Source organism: Neodiprion fabricii, chromosome 3, assembly GCF_021155785.1.
Source record: "Neodiprion fabricii isolate iyNeoFabr1 chromosome 3, iyNeoFabr1.1, whole genome shotgun sequence".
Classification (NCBI taxonomy): domain Eukaryota; kingdom Metazoa; phylum Arthropoda; class Insecta; order Hymenoptera; family Diprionidae; genus Neodiprion; species Neodiprion fabricii.
Window position 1 is genome coordinate 37,790,610 of NC_060241.1, and position 21,739 is coordinate 37,812,348.

At 43.7% G+C, this 21,739-nt stretch overlaps 1 protein-coding gene across 1 annotated transcript in view; it reads right to left on the reverse strand.

Moving 5' to 3' along the window:
• LOC124179225 overlaps window positions 1-21,739 on the reverse strand; it is a 309,079-nt gene that overhangs the window by 271,820 nt on the left and 15,520 nt on the right. Inside the window, exon 2 of the mRNA XM_046563427.1 lies at window positions 4,027-4,103. The gene's annotated coding sequence lies outside the window, so the exon portion shown is untranslated. The remainder of the gene's footprint in view (window positions 1-4,026; window positions 4,104-21,739) is intronic.

Below are 21,739 nucleotides of genomic sequence, written 5' to 3' on the forward strand. Positions count from 1 at the left end.
AGCAGCCTTTGAAAGCGGAGCCGTCGAAGGTGGATCGACAAAAGCCTAAAATAACAATCCCGCAGGCATTTGAAAACCATCCGAACCCTTCAATCGGTATTAGGCAATTTAAATGGAGATCGTTTCGTATCTGACGAATGCTCGCGAGCTTGCAGAGCTTAAGCCGACACACCTACAACGCAAATATATGCATGTAATTGTGTATGCATGTGTATAACCGAAACAGGCGAACATACGCATGTGTGCCGTTTTGGAACACGTGACGATGTTCGCCCGAGTCACCCTCTTTTATTTGCGGGATAATTGGTGCAGTTGCATCGCCTCGAACGTGTCAGTCTAATCCCAGTTGCCCACTTGATATATATCGTGCGAAGGCAAATAAGCCAAATTGAAACGAGGCCGTTTCAATTCGCCGCCTTGCCGAGATCGAGCGATTCGGCACAGGGTGCCGTATCACCGCCGACTCTTTGCTTAATGGAAAGAGAAACTAGAACCGAGGCCTTAACTCTCCGCCCTCGAAACTCCCCCACCCTGCAGAGTTTGTTTAATCCCTTAATCCTTTTCAGGCCAAATTAGCTACGTGCTGATAATAAATGAGCTGGTATTAAAAACAAGAAGAGAAAGAAACATCGTTCAGCATCGCGACTCTTGATTTACATTGGCAAGTTTTGTTCAAAAAAGTAGAATTAATAGAACTTGAGTCCCTCCGAGAGTCGTCGAAGCTCTTGAGATCCGCAGCGGATGCTCAATAGTCGACTTACCTGTTTTCACTCTTACAGTATACTTCTGAACTCGGCTTAAGATGGATTTATCTCGGCTTAATCGATTGTTTCTTACGGAGTCGGGCTTACGTACTCGAATCGTGCGGGGTATATTGTCGCGGTGGATAAGCTTCTCCAAATTTAAATACTCGAGCCACGTGTAGCACCGTTGAAGAATATACCGCACATAACTTGAATCGAGCACATAAACAAATATGTTTACCTCAAGAGTCACCAAAAAGACGTCGCCTCGTTCTCGTTGCCCTTCAAACCCTCGCCTCAAAGTTATACCTCGCTTGCTCCACTCATAGTTTCTCTCTACCGTACGCTTACAGTAACTAACGAGGCATCGTAATTTTTCCAGCTACAACCAGTAGAAAAAACCAGAAAAAGAAGAAGCAAGGTGGAAAGGAATATGCGGTCGAAGATGAAAATAGACCAAGTGTTCCAAAGATTTGAGAAGAGTCCTTTGAACTTGGTGAACCTTTTTACAACGCCAATCGAAAGTTCATTATGGAAGCTGTCACCGAATCAATGTTAAGCGGTTATATTCAAATAGATTCCGCATTCATAACCATTGATGTAACTCTGCGGTCAAAACTATACGCACAACAATTCAAAGTCAAAAATTTTTTACATAAAAGGTTGATCGTGAATTCGGTGAATCGTAACAGTTTCGACGACTGACATGGAAAGTGTTCCAGATCGATCTCTACGATTTGATTTCTTTTGCAATATGTCACAGCAGACTAAAAACTAAGCGACACGTATTTTTTTTTTTTTTTTATATCTGCCATCAAACATTGTAAGGATTTGATAATTTTTTTTTCAATTTAGAATACTACATTTTTCATTTCTCGTTATGAGAAAACTTTTCCAATTGGATTGGTTGAAAAATATGTTCTTGTGGGTGAAACTGTGAGATCGCCCCTTGACATGCCTCACTTCGGAAGGTGGTTTCACCCCCTTAAAGTGTTTAATGGCAGGTGAAAAAAAAATACGTTTCGCTTAATTTTTAGTCTATTATAACATATTAAACAAGAAATGAAATCGGAGACGTCGACCTGGGATACCTAGCCAGCCCGAAATCCGCTGTTCACCAGAGGATGACCTGAACATTTCAATATAAAATATATCTGCAAGCTTCCAAAGCTGCAATCAGACGACCCTCGTACTCGGCTAAACGCCTATTCCTGTACCGTAGTCTCTTCAGTAACAACTTTATGCCTACTATTTAGTCTGGCTTGAGCAAAATTGCAGCCTTTAAATACCCGCGAGCGTTGCACAGACGGGTTGCAGGATCGGCTGGGGCCGCACTTTTCCCTTCGGTCATGTAGCCCGTAAATGAGTGGAGGCGCAGATGTGGATGTACTTTTACACCACGGAACCACCCGTGTGTACGTGCACGTAAGCAACGGTGATGACGGGGTGTGCTCAAGGAACCCTTTTCTCCACCCTCGGCTGTTGCCCGTCATTGTTGTTTAGGTGCCTGCCTGTGTTCCTCCCCTGGTCGAAGAAAGAAAATTGCGAAATGCTAGGAGAAAAGCACGCAACTAACAACGATCGCGTACCGATATGAGAGGATAATTGTGCATGTATGCCGGCTCCATCCACCGTTCAGAAATATCGAGGGAGCCGTATCCTGGTCAGAACCAGTCAGAAAGCGCCGCAACGCCAAGAGCGGACCCAGTCAATGTAGCTAATCGTGAACACTTCGTATGTGCTTAAAGCGATTACAGCATTGAACCGTAGTGGCTGCCTGTTATTAGTTCCGTAAGCGCCTACAGGCTGATTCATACCGAATGGCACCGTGTAGCGAGGTCCATAAGTGCAAAAAGGATTCCAGTTCATTGTTCATTCAACGTTCGAAATCACGTAGATAATATCGTTTCTCGCGATGATTTTCAACGTCACGGATTTCGAATTCGATGTGACGTGTGAAAACCAAACCAATGGGTTCCATTAGATGATAACAGTTCCAATTCGTACGGTGAGGATCCTTGTTATACCGATGCACCGGGATTTATCCCCGTTGCCGAACGTGAATACGTTTGAAAAAGAAGAAAAACAACCAGACGCGAAAAGTAAAATTGCTCTTTTGCGTGGCAGCAGCTTCGGTCTGAATGGAAAACCTTCTTATTTCCTTTCTGTGAGCAGGAATTGTGTAAAGTGTACGGCATAGTCTCATTACGGTATTAGAGAGATCAGAGTCGACACATTCTGACATCAGGTTTCAGTAGGTAATCTAAAAACGCTTCAAGCCTCACGAAGCAGTCCATACGGTCGCATCTGTAACACACGTAATGGATTGTACATACATGCGAGGACGGTAAGAAGGTACAAAGCAGACACAGCGAGCTGACAAGCGCCATATGGCTGCTTTGGACCTTTATCCTAGGCAACTGAGGCAACCAGAACCACTCGCTAGTCCACGGGGCTGTGAATTTACGGATTATAACCATTGTCGCGAGGATGTTACGGCGCAAATACGCCACCTCCTCATAGCCAACATTGTCAAAGTCCACGTGTACCGCGGCGCAGCTAATTAGCTAATCCTTAGCTGTGCCATTATAAGCCCGAATTAGCCGTAGGTACGCCAACCCTTGAAGAATACAACCATAGAAGCAAGCTCCGAAGCGCATGAAGAGGCGTTTCAACGGCATATCCTTTATTACCACCGACGATCCTTTCTCCTGGAAAAAAGTAGGCCGTAGAATTATCCCAACGTCTGTGTTAAAAATTTCGCGTAACAACGTTCTCCACCACCATGATCGTTCGTCGTTTTTTCCCAATTCTCGCAGAGAGTCGGATGAGCTTTTTGATCGAGAGAGAGTTGTTACGGGGGTGGGTGGAGGGTGGGGGGATAATCGAGCACGCGTTCCTGTAGCGATCGGTTTGGCTAAGTAACGCACCGGTAAACATTGGAGTTTTTGTGGTCGTGAAAGGGCAATGACGCCCTCGACATCTGTCCAGTGTAAACACCTCGGTAACGCCGGTCTGTGGTGCGGGGGGGGGCTGGAGATCTCGTGAACTTGAACAACCCCCCCGAGGTCTAACTACCTCGCAGGACTAACTACGATCGAACCTTTTGTCCGACTTGAGAAGGGCGGCGCAGCGACCACCGCCTGCGATATTCAGCGTCTGGCATGCAGCATTTTTATTTCATCAGCGCTGCGGAACCGGCGGCGTATCGCTCGTTAAAAACGAGGATGATGAGATGCCGGTGAATTACGATTGGTTGAAAAGCAACTTTTTTTATACTCACTCTGTTTTATTGGTCCTACAGGCTCAGCGATTCCTTCGACGCGGCCTCAAGACACGACATGGCAGTCCTTCGTCCGTCTGAAACATAAGGGTATAAAAATGTAATCCCCGTTACGTTACGGAGAAAGGAAAGGGCTGGTCGATGTGTGTATTTCCTTTTAATTTTTTTCTGTTTACTTTGCAAGCATTGATTATGCGAGTCGGTGCTCGAACTCGGGTATCGAAAGGCGTGTATTCAAACAATTTTTAAAGTCCTATTAAAAAACCGACGCCCGAAGCTTCCAAAGCCCCCGTTCACAGCTTGGTGGTGCATCGAGTATGTGTGTTCAGAGGCTGAAGAGTAATTAATCAAGAATCAAAGGTTTCGTATTTATCTCGAAACGGGACCGCGGGTGGGGATCGGAACGAAGATCGACCCGTGATGCTGAGTTTTCTATCACTGTAATTATGCAATACTCATTAGCCTCTGTATTGCGGCTCGAAAGGCGAGCTTGCCGGAGAACTAATTAAGCCTGTACCAGCTTTGAAACATCTCGCGATTGACTGACTGCGAGGCTTTTCTATATTTCATGAAACGTAGACTGAAACTGAATCGCGAAGTGAAACTGAAGAATACAATGCATAGAAAAGCAGGATCAGCTCCGGCAGCTCGGGTTCTTGAATTTTGTATAACTCGATCGTGCGATTATCGAGCGAAACGGTCTATATCTGTATATGCAGTTATGGAAGCCGGGCGAGCTTGCAGAAAGTCCGTGTATTATTCAGAGTCGAAATTCCCGAAAGGTTTCTTCCCGATTTCCTCCGACGTTCCAGATTCACTCCGAAACTACACACCGTGTAGACAAAAATCAAAGACCGCCTTTCTGCGGAGACGGACTTGACTGTACCTTAACGAAAACAATAATGCCGATTTATTCCGGGTTGTTGAACAGACGCGGCCGCAGCCTCCCGCCTCTCTTCCGCCATCTTTTCTTTCATCTATTCTATGAAGCCGCGATCCCGTCGAGCGGATACGCGTTCGTCGTACTTGGGATTTCATTTCGGAATCCGACGCGATTGCGGCGAACTTCGATCGCGATTGCCTTTCTCCTGCATGCCCGTAATATCGCGAAGCTCGAACCTCCTCGAGCGCATAATTGCAACATAAAGCGTAATTAATGCGTCGGATGTATTAATGACAGATGTAGCAGCGCCATAAGCACCAAAGAGTAAACACGTGTTGACGCTATCCTGGTAGTTGGCAATTTGATTAATGATCACTGATGCACGCGCGCTTCTGCAGAGATGGATAGTCAATACGATCCGGTAAATAATCCGCCTCAAAGCTCCCGACCAAAGCAACACCGCCATTCGACTAATGCGTTGCCTATAAAAAACAAAAAAAAAAAAACGCGCCAACCCGGCATCCGCAACTATTTGCTATCGCAGCGAACATTGGCGCTCTTCCGTTCACGCGTCGTGTCGATCCGCTATCGAAAGATCAGACCGGATCGATTTCACCGGGATTTCAAGCGCGTCGTTCGGGTAGTTCCACTTTTAAAGCGACTCAATTCTGACACGACATCTTTGTGTACACCAAAATCGATGAATGGGTTACCGCTCGCATGTGTAATGTGTTTTTTCCACACACTGTGTGAAACATTTGCGAAACAGACACCAAGAATCAATGGCTTTTGCAAAGGATTCCAATGAAGTGCTTTCCAAGGCTTCCCAGAGGAGAACGACTCTCATCGTCCGGTACTGTCACCTTTACCCCAACTCATTGTCCCTTGTGTCGAAACCCGAGGCAATAAGAAGTCAAGCACCTTGGCTTACGGGGGCGTGCGGTAAACGGAAGTGATTTCTAGACCACGTTTCCTGATTTTCCGACCTCCTTCTCGATCCCGCAGCGTCGTTGCGTGTCTCATCGACATCGGTTTATTTTACGGTGCTTGTTGTCGGCTTTAGGCGAGTCGCTTAAAGACCCAAGCCTCGAGGCTAATGCGGATGGAAATTTGATCACGGTTCGGGTGAGTGCCGCTGGCTTGAAGCGGTTAATTCGCTCGAGGTCAATCGACCTCGCGTCGTGCTCGCAGTTACCGAATCGCAAGGTGAAGAGGACAAGTATGTGTTCACCGGTTCTCCGAAATCGTGTATTCGCGAATGGCGTCGTGCGATCGCAATCTGCGGAACATGTTCAGCGCGGTATCGTACGCAACGTTATTCACCGATTTTTTTATTACAATGAATTACGGCTCGTTTTTTGCGACAGTGTCTTGGCATCGCATGTACTTAACGTAATGATTCAACGGAATCTATCGAGGGTGGCGAGGAACTGCGATGAGAACGAGGTTTTTTCCCAGGCTTGGCTCGCCGTCTTTCGATATCATCGTGAAACGACGGAACTCGATTCCACGAGGGAATAATATTCCAGGATTAACGAACCGATCGGTGGATTCTCATCTGCAAGGCTGGCAAAATTACTCTAGCCCGATAGTTCGGTGCAGCCAAGGTCGCAATCTGCTTTCCAAAGTCCCTTCAATCTGGTAATACTTTTTTATCACTTTACTTGCACCATTCTGCAATGTCGGGTAAAAAGACTTTCGACCGTATGAGACGGGGTCTTTACTGCCAGGGTAAAAGAAATCGACGGAGATCGAGGAGGCTGACAAAAATAACAACTCAACATAAACGAGCATCGCGTGTTTTTTCATGATAAATCGTCGCGTCCTCATTCTCCTTGCGATCCTCGTAGAGACGCCGGAGTGTCGTACAAGTTTCGCAGCATCTTGTCGTATTTGTCTTCTACTCAGCTGTGTAACTCAGGTCGCGGGGTGATAAACGAATGATTTAGCAGATGATCTCGACCCGCGAGACATCGGAGAGAAAGAGGAAAAAAAAAGGGTAGAGATTACACGTTCAAAGCCCAACACTGAATGGTCACGCGAATCGCGCCAGGCTCCTCAACAAATCAATTAGCATGCGATATAATTATCGCTTCTCATTCCTGGACCGGTTTGCAGAGTGCCCAGCGAGAAGAAGAATAATGAAAAGAAGAAGAAGAAGAAGAAAAAGAAGAAGAAGAAGACGAAGGAGAAAAGGAAGGGGGAGGAGCTGGCTCTCGCCTTCCTTTTTCACCCAATTCCCATTCCGAGGGGTCATCAGCTGTGGCCTTCTCATCTCGCCCGCGGGAAAAAGCTGACCGAATAAAGAGATCAAAGCAAGGATAACCGGGTTCGCTCGCATGAGCCGCGAGCAGCGTGTAAATTCCGCTAATCGGTCCATAAAATAGATGGTGAATTAGGGGTAATTGGTTTCGGGTGTAAACACCTTGATGGCGGGCTGCCCGCGGACCATTACACATCCCGCAGGATCCATTAGCGGCATCCCCGACCGGCCAAGTTGAAGAGCCTCTTCGAATCCTGGAGCAAAGTCTTTATCCTGCCGGAAAAGTAGGGATCAAGCGGATAGTCTTGGCCCGATTTATCGGGTGTCTGTGGATCCGATCGCCGAAGCAAATCGCGCCCGTCACCTTGTCTAAATAATCGACTTTTAAACGGCTCGAATCCCGCTTTTCTCCCGCTGTTGCTGTTGCTGCTGCTGGTGCTGCTAGATTTGGTGACGAGCGTAACACGTGTACAGGATAGATGTCAGTGCATGGATTCGTTCGGCTCCTCTTTAGACGCCTTCAAGCGCGTATGAGATGGTTTTAAAATAGAATCTCCTCTCTTCCATCCTGCCGCTGGATGACGACGACCACGACGATGATGATGATGAGGAGGAGGAGCCGCGATGCCGAGGAAGCAGAGACCCCGCTTCGAGAGACAAGGACACCGATAAAAGAAAACTGCTGCAGAACCTGCAGACCCACCCGCCCCGCCTAATCTTGTGTGTTTGTTTAGTCTGATTCAGGATTTCCTGCTCAAAGATTAATTGGATGTGACTTTTTTCTGTTTTCTGTTTTACCTCTTCCCTTCCCGTCACCTATTTCTTTTTTTTTTTTTTTTTTTCTCTTAAATTATTTCTTTTTTGCTTTTCTTCTTTCCAGTCTCATTGAAATAGGAGGCTAGCGGCTTATTCGTTACACTTCGACAAAGGACGATTTGCGGACGCCTGGGGCGGTGATCAGTGCCTCGTTACATCGTCGAAGAGGATATAAATGTGTAAACGAATAAACGAGTCGGCGAGTAAAGGGAAGAATGGTAAAAGGAATTGAAATTAGGGTCCATAACGGATGTTTAATTTGGAAAAGAAAGCTTGCAACGCGGATCGACGATACTCACCGTTGGAATCAATTTAAACGTTTGACACCGACTTCCTTTCAGGGCTTTATAATATACACAAGCGATGCAATAATTGACTACGACTTTCTCCCTCGGTATCAGCATCGTCTTTATTGCGCGACTCAATACGATCTTGAATAAATAAATAAGGAGTGAATATTTGATTCACAAAATAACCGATCAAACATTTATGAAAATTTATATTCACCTGGAATGCACGTACATACGTGAAATTTTCGAGGCAGGATTTTTCGCAAACGAAATTTAAGCGTTAGAATCTGAAATAAAGCCAGTAAAATTTGCGGTGCCGTGTTTTCTGTTCTTATTTTCCTACCTTTTTCCCCTAAAAATGCTCGCGCAAAAAATTTTCCTCAAACTCCTGTCCGGCAGGATTTTGCACGTTAACTTCGTATTCTTTCTCTTCCTTTTTTTCTTTCACCTTTCACTCCACTAACTGCAGTCTGCCAAATTGAGCGGTTTAGCCGTTGATTTATTCACGAGAGCGCGTCTCTCGCGAGTGCAAATAGAATTTCGTACACCTGCAGTGCGTGCAGCAGTTCATCATGCATGCGAATCTGCAGCCCTGCGACTAGTTCCGACATACGTATAAGTGAAGTTTTCCGAGTTTATTACGCAAAGCCGCGTGAGCCAGAATAATTCTACGGCTTCGTTGGCATTTTTCAGCTTTAAACTTGCAGAGAGCCGTTATGCAGAATCCTGCTGATCTGCGAATCCTTTCGCTGAATGAGAGAATTAATACATTCGTTTCCTTAATTCCTCGCGTATATAATAGAATGAAATCTCGATATCGAGGAACTCTCAATCGCAAACTCCGGTCATAGGAAATTAATTAATTGGTTATAGACGGAACGGATTCGATTTCAGCTTTGTACAGGTTGCAGCCCTGTCTCGATTCAGACGCTCTTTTATACGATCCTTCGGATTCCTCGCAGATCCTCCGTTTCGCAGGATCGTTTACCGACGATATTATATCCGGATGAATAATGACGGAGAAAAGTTATCTCGTACTTCAATACCGGATCGTCTTCCTTGAATTTGATGAAGAAAATCGAAGAAAACACTCGACGATCAAAACTAAATCCAATTACATCGTCGATTATTATTCATCACTGTTTGAGGACTACAAATTTTTTCTACCCATCTTTCACAGACGTTATTTTCACCTTTCCACGCTGCGTGAAATGATTAAACGTGATATTAAATCATAATTATAATTACTAAATTGCATATGTATAGGTATATTATATAAGTTTTTAGGTGCGCGTCGAAAGGTGGAAATGGCGGCCGGCTAAAACTGTGGGAATTTTTATTGCTAATGAGAGCTGGTCGGGGTCGAGGGTTCTAAAGTTAAACCAAAGTTTAACAGGCTCACCGGCTCAAACTGCACGGACTTATTAATAGACTGGCTAAGCTGTTTTGTATGTACCGAACCGGCTTCGCAAAACGAATGTATTGTATGATTTCATTCTCCCTAATTGTATACGCTTTAATATTTTTCGAAAGTTACACGCTACATGATCAAAAAAAATTTATTGGTTAAGGATAACAGAACTAAATTGACCAACATTGTTTTCATCGTTGATAGACTATAAATTAAAATAACACCAATCCTATAATACTTACAAGAATTTTAGTACTTGCAGTTGTGAAAATTCAGAACTGTAAGTATTGCGCTGAGAGGAAGATTTTTTTCAATTGAAGTCATTTGATTCTATGAAATGACCAACTTTCGACAGCATTTTATTTTACTGAAATTTATTCAGCCAAGTTGAAGAAAATTTTTGTTGATCTGATAAAACGATTCGCCGCAAACTGGCAATAAAAAATATTCAGACGATTTCACGTCGTAATTACCTTACAAAATATTCGGTTCACTCGTAATAAATGTTTATTGTTTCAGATATATTTGTCATGTTTTTCTTGTGAAACATTTCATTGGCAGCCCAAAATAGATTAATCTTTCTGGACGAATGGAAATATTCCTAAATTACCTGAATACATGAATTCGTTACTTGGTAATTACCGAATAAGGCTCAATCGAAAGTGTGAAATTTGACGCAGTAAGCAGATTAGAATAAAATTATTTATAATCTATAACTTGAAATCTAATGCATTATTTCCGTAATAATGGTAAATGAAATCACTTGTCGCTCCAATATGGATAATTTATTACCGTCTGAATTAACGTTGAGTTTTAACGTGATTATTTAATGATTTTCACCTAATGAAATTCGATGATAATCTCACAGTAACAAATGACTTAATTAATTAACGATAGCGGAATATCTCCACGTCTAAAGTCCAGTACGCTCACCTCAGATATCAGCGAATACCTTACATCCTCATCGCGAAAGTCTGGTGGTATCAAAGAGTCCTCGTGCTCTAAAGACCCCTCAAAAAATAATCGACCCTTTTAACCCTGAGGGTGGTGAGTTTCAGCCATTCCCATTCTGGAAGTAAGCTCCGGACGAGAGGTGGGGGGAGGGGGGGGGATTCGAAATAAGGGTGAACACATGCAGCGAGCGGTCGAAATTGCAGTGACCCTCTAAAATGCACCCCTTGGTTTTCCGTCCACGGGCAGCGTGCAGCGGTAAAAAATGATTCGAAAGATTCGTTTCGCGATTAACAGTCCCCACATCCCGACAGGAGAAGAAAAATACGCGTATACAGTTAATCCTGGAGGACATGCATCGAAAGATCGATTCGATTATCGGGTGAACGGGGGTGATTTATGCAACCATAGAATGACGCTCAAACTCGTGGACGGAATAAACGAGCGTCTCTAACCCGTTTTGGCGTCGGATTATTTCCCGTATTGCATCGACGACTCGTATTAGTCGGATTTATGCTCGGCCTAATCTCGTGGTATAAATCGAGAGGCGAGGATCCCCTCCCGGTCTCAGGATCAGCGGCTTCTTCGTCCTGCGGAAGCTTTTCCGCTGCAGTTCCGTCCGCTCCTGCTGCCAATTCGTCCACGCCGCGAGAGGATAAGAAGTGGCGTGATCTACTTACGACACGTTCCAAGAAATATCTGCTGACACTGAACGGAAGTGACTCGAGTCCTGCAGAAACGTCCGGATTATCGGCCATTAGCGGATAGCAATGCCGACGAGGCGTTAAGGAGAAAGAAGGACTGCTGGAAGGACGATGCTCGGTTTCTACAGCTAAAAGCATTCCTTGCAATTATTGACGGGCTTCGACCGAGTCGACGACTCGCCTCCTTGTTTCCTGCGGCTTTCCCGCCGCCCTCGTCCCGCCGATCCTGCAGGATCCTCCGAGGAATCGAACGTTCGGAACGCCGGGTTAAAACGAACGGAGGTGTCACTTCCAGGCATCGAGAAGGATCCGGTTAAAAGCATTCCAAAGGATTATCGACAGGTAGAATTTGTTATTACAGAGTCCTCCTGCAACCCCCGATGCTGCTGTGAGTTTTCTCCTTTCCTTATCCTCCGGATATCGTCTTCCTGTTTTTTTAGCTCGTTTTTTTCTCTATTTCGCTTCTGATACGCAATTTTCCTTATTTTGTTCTATTTTACCTATTTCCCCTAACTACCTCACTTCCCGGATTATTTGAAACGTAGCATCTATCGTATCTTACCAACGCAACAGAAATTTCAAATTTAATATTCAAATTTTTCTATGCTATTCGAGTCATATAATTAAATGTTCTGACAACCAAACCAATCAATTGGAATCGAAATAATATTTCAATCTGTGACGGATGCTTGGGGGAATTTTGATAGCTGATATCGACCCACCGACTTTCGAACAACGTAGAAAGTGCAACGTGCAGGGCTGCAGGGTGGTTTTATAGTTAAGCGGAATTTCACCCCTCGAGAAAACTAGGTTGGGGTCGGTTATGGATTAGTTTATAGCTTCGATGTCGTTCGAGGGGAGAAATCGCGGTTTTTTTCCCTTTTTGCACACCGTTTTCGTGTCCTTTTCCTGCGGCAGCAGCTGTTCGGCAATGCGCGTAACAACCGATTCTTCACTCTAAGATTTTCTCGGACATATTTGAGAAATCTGATGTTTACTATTCATCAAATTAATGTAACAGAGACACCGACTGATGTTCTCTTTCACCTTGGCCCTCGAGACCATGTAAAGCTTAACGATTAAGCCTCCGAAAGTGTTTTTACCAAAGCTGTGCTAATTGGTCTACGAATAAAAATGAGGATAATAATCATACTCGGTCTATTATTTCATTGTCAGTCGATACTTTTCTAGTGGTTAAATATAGCTCCTGTTTCTTCTTCAATTTTCACCTTATGCATATAGTTCCGGAAATCGTTTCGCAGACTCTACGAGACTCCAATTAAAATCACCACTTGCAATTAAAACAGGACGAATCGAATCCTCGCTCTTACATTGAATTGTCTCGCGTATAAACGCTGTCAGATGCGATTCGTCTTCGTCTACTGCATCGGAAAGTTCAGTGTATCTCGATGTGAAAACCACACCGAAAGTTGGTTAAGGAGTTCCGTTCAAGAGTCCGAGGCAAAAAGGACGAGGAAAAGATTGCGGAGTGTAGAAAATTACGTCTTACAGCTGACCAGCTTGACTTGCGTTGTGAAATATTTCTCGACGAGAAGACTGTACGGCTAAGAACCTGCAGCCAAGAGAAGTGAAGAAACTTAAATGGATCCGTATTTAAAAGCTTAAAGAACAAAAAGACGAAACCCTCTCTACTCGCCGTTTAAGGATAAGAAAAAAAGACGAGGAAGAATGGGGGAAAAAGAAGCAAGTGAACAAATATCGGGGGGCGAGAGATGCGAGTCAGATAATCGCGCCATAAAACGCGGGCCTCTCAAGTTCTTGAGTTCTCAAGATTTCGAATTTTCTAACCGAAAGATTACGCCCGCTGCTTCACCAATACACGAGCATCATTCATCCCGTATCCACACAAGCTCCTTTTAACGTCCGACTTTCCGAAGATCACTTCGTCAGCTTTGGTATCGTGGGGCGTTGATAGATTTAGTCGCTCCTGTATCCCTCTAAGGCGCGCTTTTTATCATCCCCCAGATAAGAAAACGGGGGCACGTCAAAACTGGCACAATAAACGTGATACTTCAATCTCGTTGCCGAAAAAAATGGCAAAACCAAAACGTTACCTCGATCGGATGAGTAATCAAAAATGCGGAAGCAATGATTACAAGTTCTTAATTACAATATTTTGAAGAACAACGGTGTATTCGACAAAATTGAAACACTGCTGCAGGTTAGATATTTATAGTTTATGGAAAGTATTTGATGGTGCAGCTAATTGATTAGTATTATGTTAATTATTATTATTGTTATCATCTAGTGAACGAAAAGAATGAGAATGGAAAAGTAGTCAGAAGAATTAAGTTTGGGTCAAAGTTCACGGAAGTCGGAATTCGACTGCGTTCCGATATTAAGAAACTTTTTGAAACCAAAATTTCCAAAACGCTTTAGGCATACGATTTTTTTGTTGAGAACTCTAATCATTCGCGACTTAAATTACACCAAGTTACGACTACTCGGATTTTTTTTTTCTTTTTTTTCTCTCTCTCTTAAAAAGTCATTAACATCTAGTTGACAATTCCCTCGTAGTGCATAAAACTGAAATTCGTTCGTCGTCGGGGAAAAATCAGGGAGACTAATAAAACTTTTAAATTCATCGTTAATATCACGGTGAAATTTGCGAGGGTGCATTTTATGGAGAAAAAGGGTAACTACTACACAGACAGAAGAGCGGACGGGGGAAGGATATACACCGAGGACTAACCTAACGCAACGTAACTGATCCCGAGGGAGGATTCGGAAAAGGACGAACCGAGCCACCCTCGCCGAAGGCAACTCGCGCGGATCGGTGTCATCCCATTGTCTGGGTCCTCGTGACATACTGGCCGCATCCCCTTAAACTTCTGGATAACCAGGGATAACCAGGGATAACCGTTCGCCGTTCTTTCGAACGAAAAAGCCCGCCATCTGCTGTCCGAAAGGAATTGCACCTTCGGTCTAATCTGTTTCTTTTTTTTTTTTTGTTTTTTTTTAACCACATGCTCGTTTCTTTCCACTTACGACTCTGTTCTTCCAGCCGATATAGAAGAAGCGAGCAAACACGACGTAACTGGAAATCATACTATTTGTCAATTTCTCACGAGCTAATTGCAGCCGATTCAAAGTGCATTGCATGCAATTCGAACTTCTCCCGTGGCTCGGAGTGAGTAATATTTTACGAGCGATTTAAGTAACCGACCGAGCAACTTGCACCGCGGCACGCAATATAACCTTCTCCGTGGTTAAGAAAATGAAAAATCTCTTCCAGAACAGCGACGTTTATTAGAAAATTGCACCGCCTTGCGAGCGTGATTAATGCACGTTCACCCAGTGCAGCCATAACGCCAAGAACATATCCCACGGAACTAAAATTATCTGAGAAAAGTTTTCTCCCTCCGAACGGTAAACGCTTGCCGAAGAAGAATTGCCGAACCGTTTAGAAAAGTTGAACATGTATAAACCTACTCTGCGTCTGTTACAAAGAAATTATCCAGGTAAGGTTTGTTTCGTCGGTGATGGCGGGGTCCCAAAAAAATTTTGAAAAAAAAAACAAAAAACAACTAAAAAGATAAAAAGAAACCGAAAAGGTGAGAACGGATCGAGGTATCTCAGGTTCCAAGACAACGTCTCATTCCTCAAAGCGTCGAGTGACGAACGTATAACGTAACTTCCTAACAAGAGTACGTTTCTCTTTCAACGAGCGAGAATTCTCTCCATCTCACAATCAGTCCACGATCCGAGCTGAGAGTGCAGTAAAATCTGAGAGCAGTCAACGCTCCGTTGTGGAAAACTGACCCAGATAATACTCAGGAATTACTCATCCAGACCGGAGCCTGCCCTGCACTCGGACTCGGCGGCACTCCTCCTCTTCCTCCTGTACGGTGTACAATGAGCTTTTATGTCAGCACATCGTAATCGTGCCGCAGGAGCGATCACCGTGTGCAACGTGTATTCCGCCGTCTGCCGTGCACGTCGTCCACGCTTGTGTACACATAAATACACGCCTGACTTGAGGCCTTGTTTCTACGTCGAGGGTGGAGCAAGAAACGGGAGACGGTAGTAAGCCGATACCTCGACACGCTTGCAGGTAAATGACCATGTTTCTCGGTTAATGCTGTACGTTTAGGTGAATCGAGATGTCCCAGTTGGGAAGCGTGTCTTAACCGGACGGTCGTCAAAATTATGTCTGAGGTTCGAATACCGCGAAAGACGTCTTTTAGGCATCGTTTTGATGACTTTGAGCTTTGAGCTTTCACGGGTTTTTAATGGAGGTAAAATTTTGCGGAACGTCGATTCGACAAATGGCTGTTTAGTACGACAGTCGAATCATTTTGTGTGTTCTTATAGGCCGTTGGATGATCGACAATAAATTAAAATAACACCGATTCTCTGATGTTTACAAGATTTTTTGTAATTTCAGTTCTAAAAATTCAGAACTTTGAACATTGCGCCGAGTGGAAGTTTTGTTTCACTTGAATTCATCTGATTCTATGAAATGACCAACTTTTGACACCATTTTATTTTACTGAAATTTATTCAGCCAAGTTACAGAAAATTTTTGTTGATCTGATAAAACGATTCCTCGCAAACTGGCAATAAAAAATATTCATACGATTTTACCTCGTAATTACCTTACAAAATATTCGGTTCACTCGTAATAAATATTTATTGTTCCAGATAAATTTGTCATGTTTTTCTTGTAAGCCATTTCATTGGCAGCCCAAAATTGATCAATCTTTCTGGAGGAATGAAAATGTTCCTAAATTACCTGAATACATGAATTCGTTACTTGGTAATTACCGAATAAGGCTCAATTGAGAGTGTGAAATTTGACGCAGTAAGCAGACTAGAAGAAAATTATTTATAACGTATTACTTGAAATCTAATACATTGTTTCTTTAATATCGGTGTCAATGAAATCACTCGTCACTCCAGTAAGGATGATTTACTACCGTCTGAGTTAAAGTGATTGAAAAATGAATGAAAAATGGCTGTTCGGTACAACAGTCCAATTCTCTGACATGTTCTTAACCCCCATTGGACGAACGTCCGGATGATTCAGTTCCAACCGAGCACGTACTTCAGTCATGGATGAATTTCGCGTACTCGGAGAGCGAATGATTATATATAAGCTTTCTCCGCTACTCGGGGCGAGTCGATCAAACGCTTAATCTGAAAATCCGGAGCTGCATTGTCCCGAGACGACCGAAACGGCGAGTGCAGATCACCGCGACCTCCGACCCTTCTTACTCTCCGGTACATTCCCGCATCCGAGAAGGGCGATCGGGGAGGAAGACCTCCAGAAGCCACTGACGTCATCCGGACGTCGAGGAAGCGACTGACGTTGTCCGGGTCACGCTTCGACGGTCGGTTCCATGCACAAGGTGACGCAACGCCGGATCCGAAGTCGCAGCATCCCCTGAACGCAGTTATTCAACCCCAAAATGTCGAAGCTGTCACTCAGAATCAGTCGCCATTCGAAGCAGGGTTGCGAAATTTATCGGATTTCTTGGTGCATAATGTTACGTTGTTATTTATTTTGAGGACAAAGTTTGCGGGAAAGTTTTTGTCTTACAATTAGAAACGATTTACAGGCTACTTAAAACCTCGGGAACTCAAAAAACGGAACCAGAACTTGGTAGGATCGAAAGTTGAAATAATACGAGAAGATTTGTCCATTTTTACAGTGTTTCCAACTTAAAATCTTTCAGGCTAAAAATTATGTCATATTCGTTGTCAAAGACTGCTGAATGTGGACAAAGAAAATTTTGTACGACGATGGCGAACGATGAGAAAATTCCTTGCCCTTGTGATATCTTCGGAGAGATATTATTCTCACGTAGGAAAACCCGAGCAAGAATAAACGCCGGCTATTTTCATCGTTGTACTAATTCATCTGTCACCTGCGTTGTGTATATGTTTTCAGTTTCCAGAAACGAGAGTCTAAAGACAAAACGAGCTCAAAGAGACCTGGCGAATCACGAGTACGCGAAGAGTTTGAGAGATTGGAGCAGCGCAAAGAGATGAATACGTAAAAAAGAAAGAAAAGCGGTACAGGTTGAAGAATAATTGGAACGAGGGTAGAAAAAAAATTCATCTTCACTTACATTATCGGCGTAACAGAACGAGAGGAGGATTCTTGGGTACATCGTCTGCTCACAGATACGTCTAGTCTGTATATCTGCACACAAGACACGTCACGAATGCTTGCGAGAGCAAAACTACCACGACTTTTCAAACTAAGTACTAACTCGATGGACTAATATTCCTCCATAGCACTCAGGCTAGTTCAGTTTTATCTTGAGTATACCTTACGTTCAGTTTTCTCCGATCCTCCAAAGTTTTCGCATCAAATTTGTCTTGCTCCGAGTGGCTGGGACGCAAACAAACACCGTTGGTTATACATTCGAATAGTTTTATTAGCTGATCGAAAAGTTTCGGTCTTTCGACTTTTTGACGCGTCTTCTACCCGCGGTATCAGCGTCTCGGTCTTACGATTCTGGATACGACTGCATACGCGATCGGCCAGAAATGAATTGCGAACATTAGCCATGATTATTACTTCGGAGAATCGAAGCGAAAAATTATGGCACCAAGGTCGAAGTGCTAACTGTACCGATAAATTCGTCATCTCGCGATGCAGAGTGTAAAAAAATACGAGATATCGCGGGGTGGGGGAGGAGGAGAATTTGAACGGCGCAAAGAGTTGATTAATTCAAGGAAGAACAGAAGAACGGGAAAAGGAAGAGACGGAAAATGCCCAATTTATTCATTCTCATACCGGGAAATTATTAAATTTTCTTCACGGACGAACCTGCAGCGTTTTTTCATCGTCTGTCACCGGCCCGCTTATATGTATATACTTACCGACTAAACGGGGGTTGAAAGCGTCGAGATTAATTTCTGGACCGTCTATCAACGACTCGAGATCCGGAGCTTTCGCTGTGACGTCGTTTATCGGCTGCAGAAGTTTCTAACTATTCTCGAATGACGAGAGCTGGAAGGGCGTCATGAACGACGCGATATGGAAGGATTGAGAACCCATGCGAGCGCAAAGTAATAAAAGCTCCAGCCCTCAATCCAAACATCCTGTCTTTGGCTTGATGGGAGTTCAGCCGCGACTCCCGAGCCAATCGCATTGCTGTACTCGGCTTATATGTGGCGGATCGTGGCTCGGATTCACGAAATTGATATCAATCGGCGCTTCCCCGATTCTCGTCACGTTGTTTCTTTTTCCGTCTCGGATATACGCTGACTCGGAGAGCGCCTCGATTACAAGGAATTATATTATTTTTTGCTGCATATTCGTTCATTCGGTAGAAAGGAATTCACTCATTTGCTTTAAAATTAAAATATTCGCACGAAATGCTTTCGTTTGAGTAAAGAAACGCTTTTTGGATGATTTTCAAATGCTTTGAACGTGTCTCGAAAATTGAGTTTATTTTCTTTTCTTAAAAATTTACATTTCTCTCGCAATGTGGGCATGATTCTACGAAATAAATATCGGTAATCGATTTGTCAGAAAATGAAAATTGTACACTATAGTGTACAAAAAAGCGAATGGGTTTGCACGATATATCGGCAACAGCCGATCTTCCGGTCTTCTATCATCGGCTTTAACAAACCGGCAAACAACTTCGCACCGACGTGTATAAGTTTCCGAAAAAAATATAACTTCCGGGGATTATACGAATTGGGTAAAAACGCATCACTAAACATCAGCAATTCCAATCACGAAAAAACTGTAGGTTCTCCTACGCTTGGACGTAGAGCCGATGTGTAGGAAAAACTTTCAAATTGACTTCCAAGACTCTGCTGTCAGACTGATCGTACCGATCAGACACAGCGAGGATTGATTTCCGCTAAAACACCGTAGAAGCGACCCAATAAAGGAGCCTCCAATTTGTGAACCGAGTTGTTGACTCGGGAGAGTTGACACGTTTCCTTATTATTTGGACACGATATTAGGTCTAATCCAGACCCGGCACACGCGCATGTTTCTCCTTATTTTTTACACCACGCGCAAACTTTGGGAGTAAACACGACGCGGTCCGGATACAAGCGACGCACCGCGTCATATTGACGTTTGGCGTCGATTCATAACCGCGGTGCCTACTAGGACAACATTGGCCGACGATCCATGGGGTTGGACATGTTTGGTGAGATAGGGTGCGTCCGTGATGTGAACGCGACGCGACATCTCTCGATGCTGATTCCACCGCCAGACGCGTCTTGCGGTTGGCGAAATACCCTGGCAGCTCCGGCTTATTTGATCTGGAATAATAAACAGCTAAGCGACCGCCGCCGCGACGCTTGGAATTTGATTCAGTTTGGCGCCCCGTGCGTGGATCTTGCCGGAGACTCGAAGATACGGTTTACCTCGGGGCTCGAGAACCGATCTTGATCGTTCTTCCAAGGAGTCCGGCCTGACGTTCTCGATATAAAGTCCCGGCATCCCTGCCCCTTTCATGTCGGATATACGCGGAAAGTTGGCGCCGATGAAGTTAACGGAGAGATTTTTTACGGATTATTTTATAGGAAGATCGTTGTTACCTTAGTCGAAGAAGTTGTCGCGGGTTACGTTGATTTGTTTTACAATTCGAGTCGGAGTGTTTCATTTCGATGTCAAATCGATGCTTTCGTCAACTTCTGACCGGTCGAGACACTTGGCTTGGCAAAAAGCTTGGAATCCGAACATCGTTCAAAAGTCACTTCACGCGAAAAGGGTTGCTTCAGCTTTGAGCAAAAAATATCTCGTTACGACGGGATTTTCTTTGGACGATATTTCACGGAGACTAAAAAATGCTACGTTTCAAGTGTGAGCTTAAGAGAACGACGACGAAGATTCAGTGACCGAGGGAAAAAGTGTCCAGACAACAAAAAGAAGTATCCTTACTTGCGACGTAAGGTGATAAGTGATTTAACGAATGGATGAAAATACGCCGAATTAAAACACGGTTTTTAAATCTTTCCTCCAAACGACGGGCCGCCGAATCGTCGAGCAGGCGTGATATTACAGCGAAGCAGGCAATCCGCGAGCTAAACGGGCACTTAGAGGAAGGAACTGGAAGGTGGAAATAAGCGTCGGTTCTCATCTCCCTGTCGGTGCGGTGGATATAAGGTATGTGTAAGGAAGGAAAGGACGTAAAGAGCGAGATTTATGGCGACGTGACGCAACGACGAAGACGGTGGGAACAACCTCGAACGAAATAAAAGTTGGGTAAGGTTAGGATAGATTCGAATTGTCGATAAGAGAGTAACGGACGGCGACGGGAATCGAAGAAACCGCTGAGGTTTACAGCCGCCTTTTATTCTCGTGTTGCACAACGGATTGGACGCGAATGTCCCTCGTGGAACGCAATAAAATCAAACTACGAATATTTGGCTCTCGATTTGCTGATATAGTTTGTCACTCGATCCTCAAGAAATCATCTCATTTCATCCAGTGCAGAAAACAAAGTTCGATAAATAATCAGTAAAATGAACAACCTAGACTTCCTTTTTTTAAAAATTCTTACCGTATGACTTTTACTACTTATTGCTAGGATGTTTTGTGCTGTTAGAATCTTTCGTTCTATTTTTTACAACGGTTAGAGTGAAATTTTCGAATGTCGAACCAGCAGCGGTGCAAAACCGAGGCAATAATTTGCATTGTATTTATGAATGCCGCGTGCAAGGCAAACGCGTTTAGGTAGACTGAAATGAATCAGTGCAGAAAAGTGAGCTGCGAACGGAACCGTATTTACTGTTCAACCACTGAATAATTGAAACGCTCTCTGTACACTCGTTGGAATCGTTGAATTAAAAATATTCCAATAGGGTAAAAATTATTAGCCAGACTCGAAATTTGCCGAGTATATGAATCCATTTTTAATTCCAATGTAAAAAAAATCGTTTCATCATTACATATTCAAGATTCTTCAAATGAGAAGTATTTAAGTAAAAGTCAATTCGGTAAGTCAATTTTACATACGTATAATTTTAATTAATATCTTAGTGATCGATATTTTTGTTTCCCAACGCGTCGGAAAATCAATTGCGTTTTTTTTTTAATTCACGTGTTCTGGAAACCGGAATCTCAAATCTAAACCGCGTTACGGAATCGGAATGCGTAAATGGAGGCTGCAACCAGATTTCACTGTATATTAAAAATTTCGCGTCTAGGTACCTACCATAATTCTATCCCACCACCAGCTAGCTGCCTGCGTTCGTCGAAACGCATAAAACATGAGCGAAAGAGATTCACGCTACAGGAAGCAGGCCAGCTGATAAATTCTGCTTCCAATGGTACGTAACGTATATGGTTCACATTTATTTATGTATAATACATGTATACATAATATACGTACATGGTTAATATACATAAGTTACTATTCGATCGAAATGTTATGCGAATAAAATCCTCGC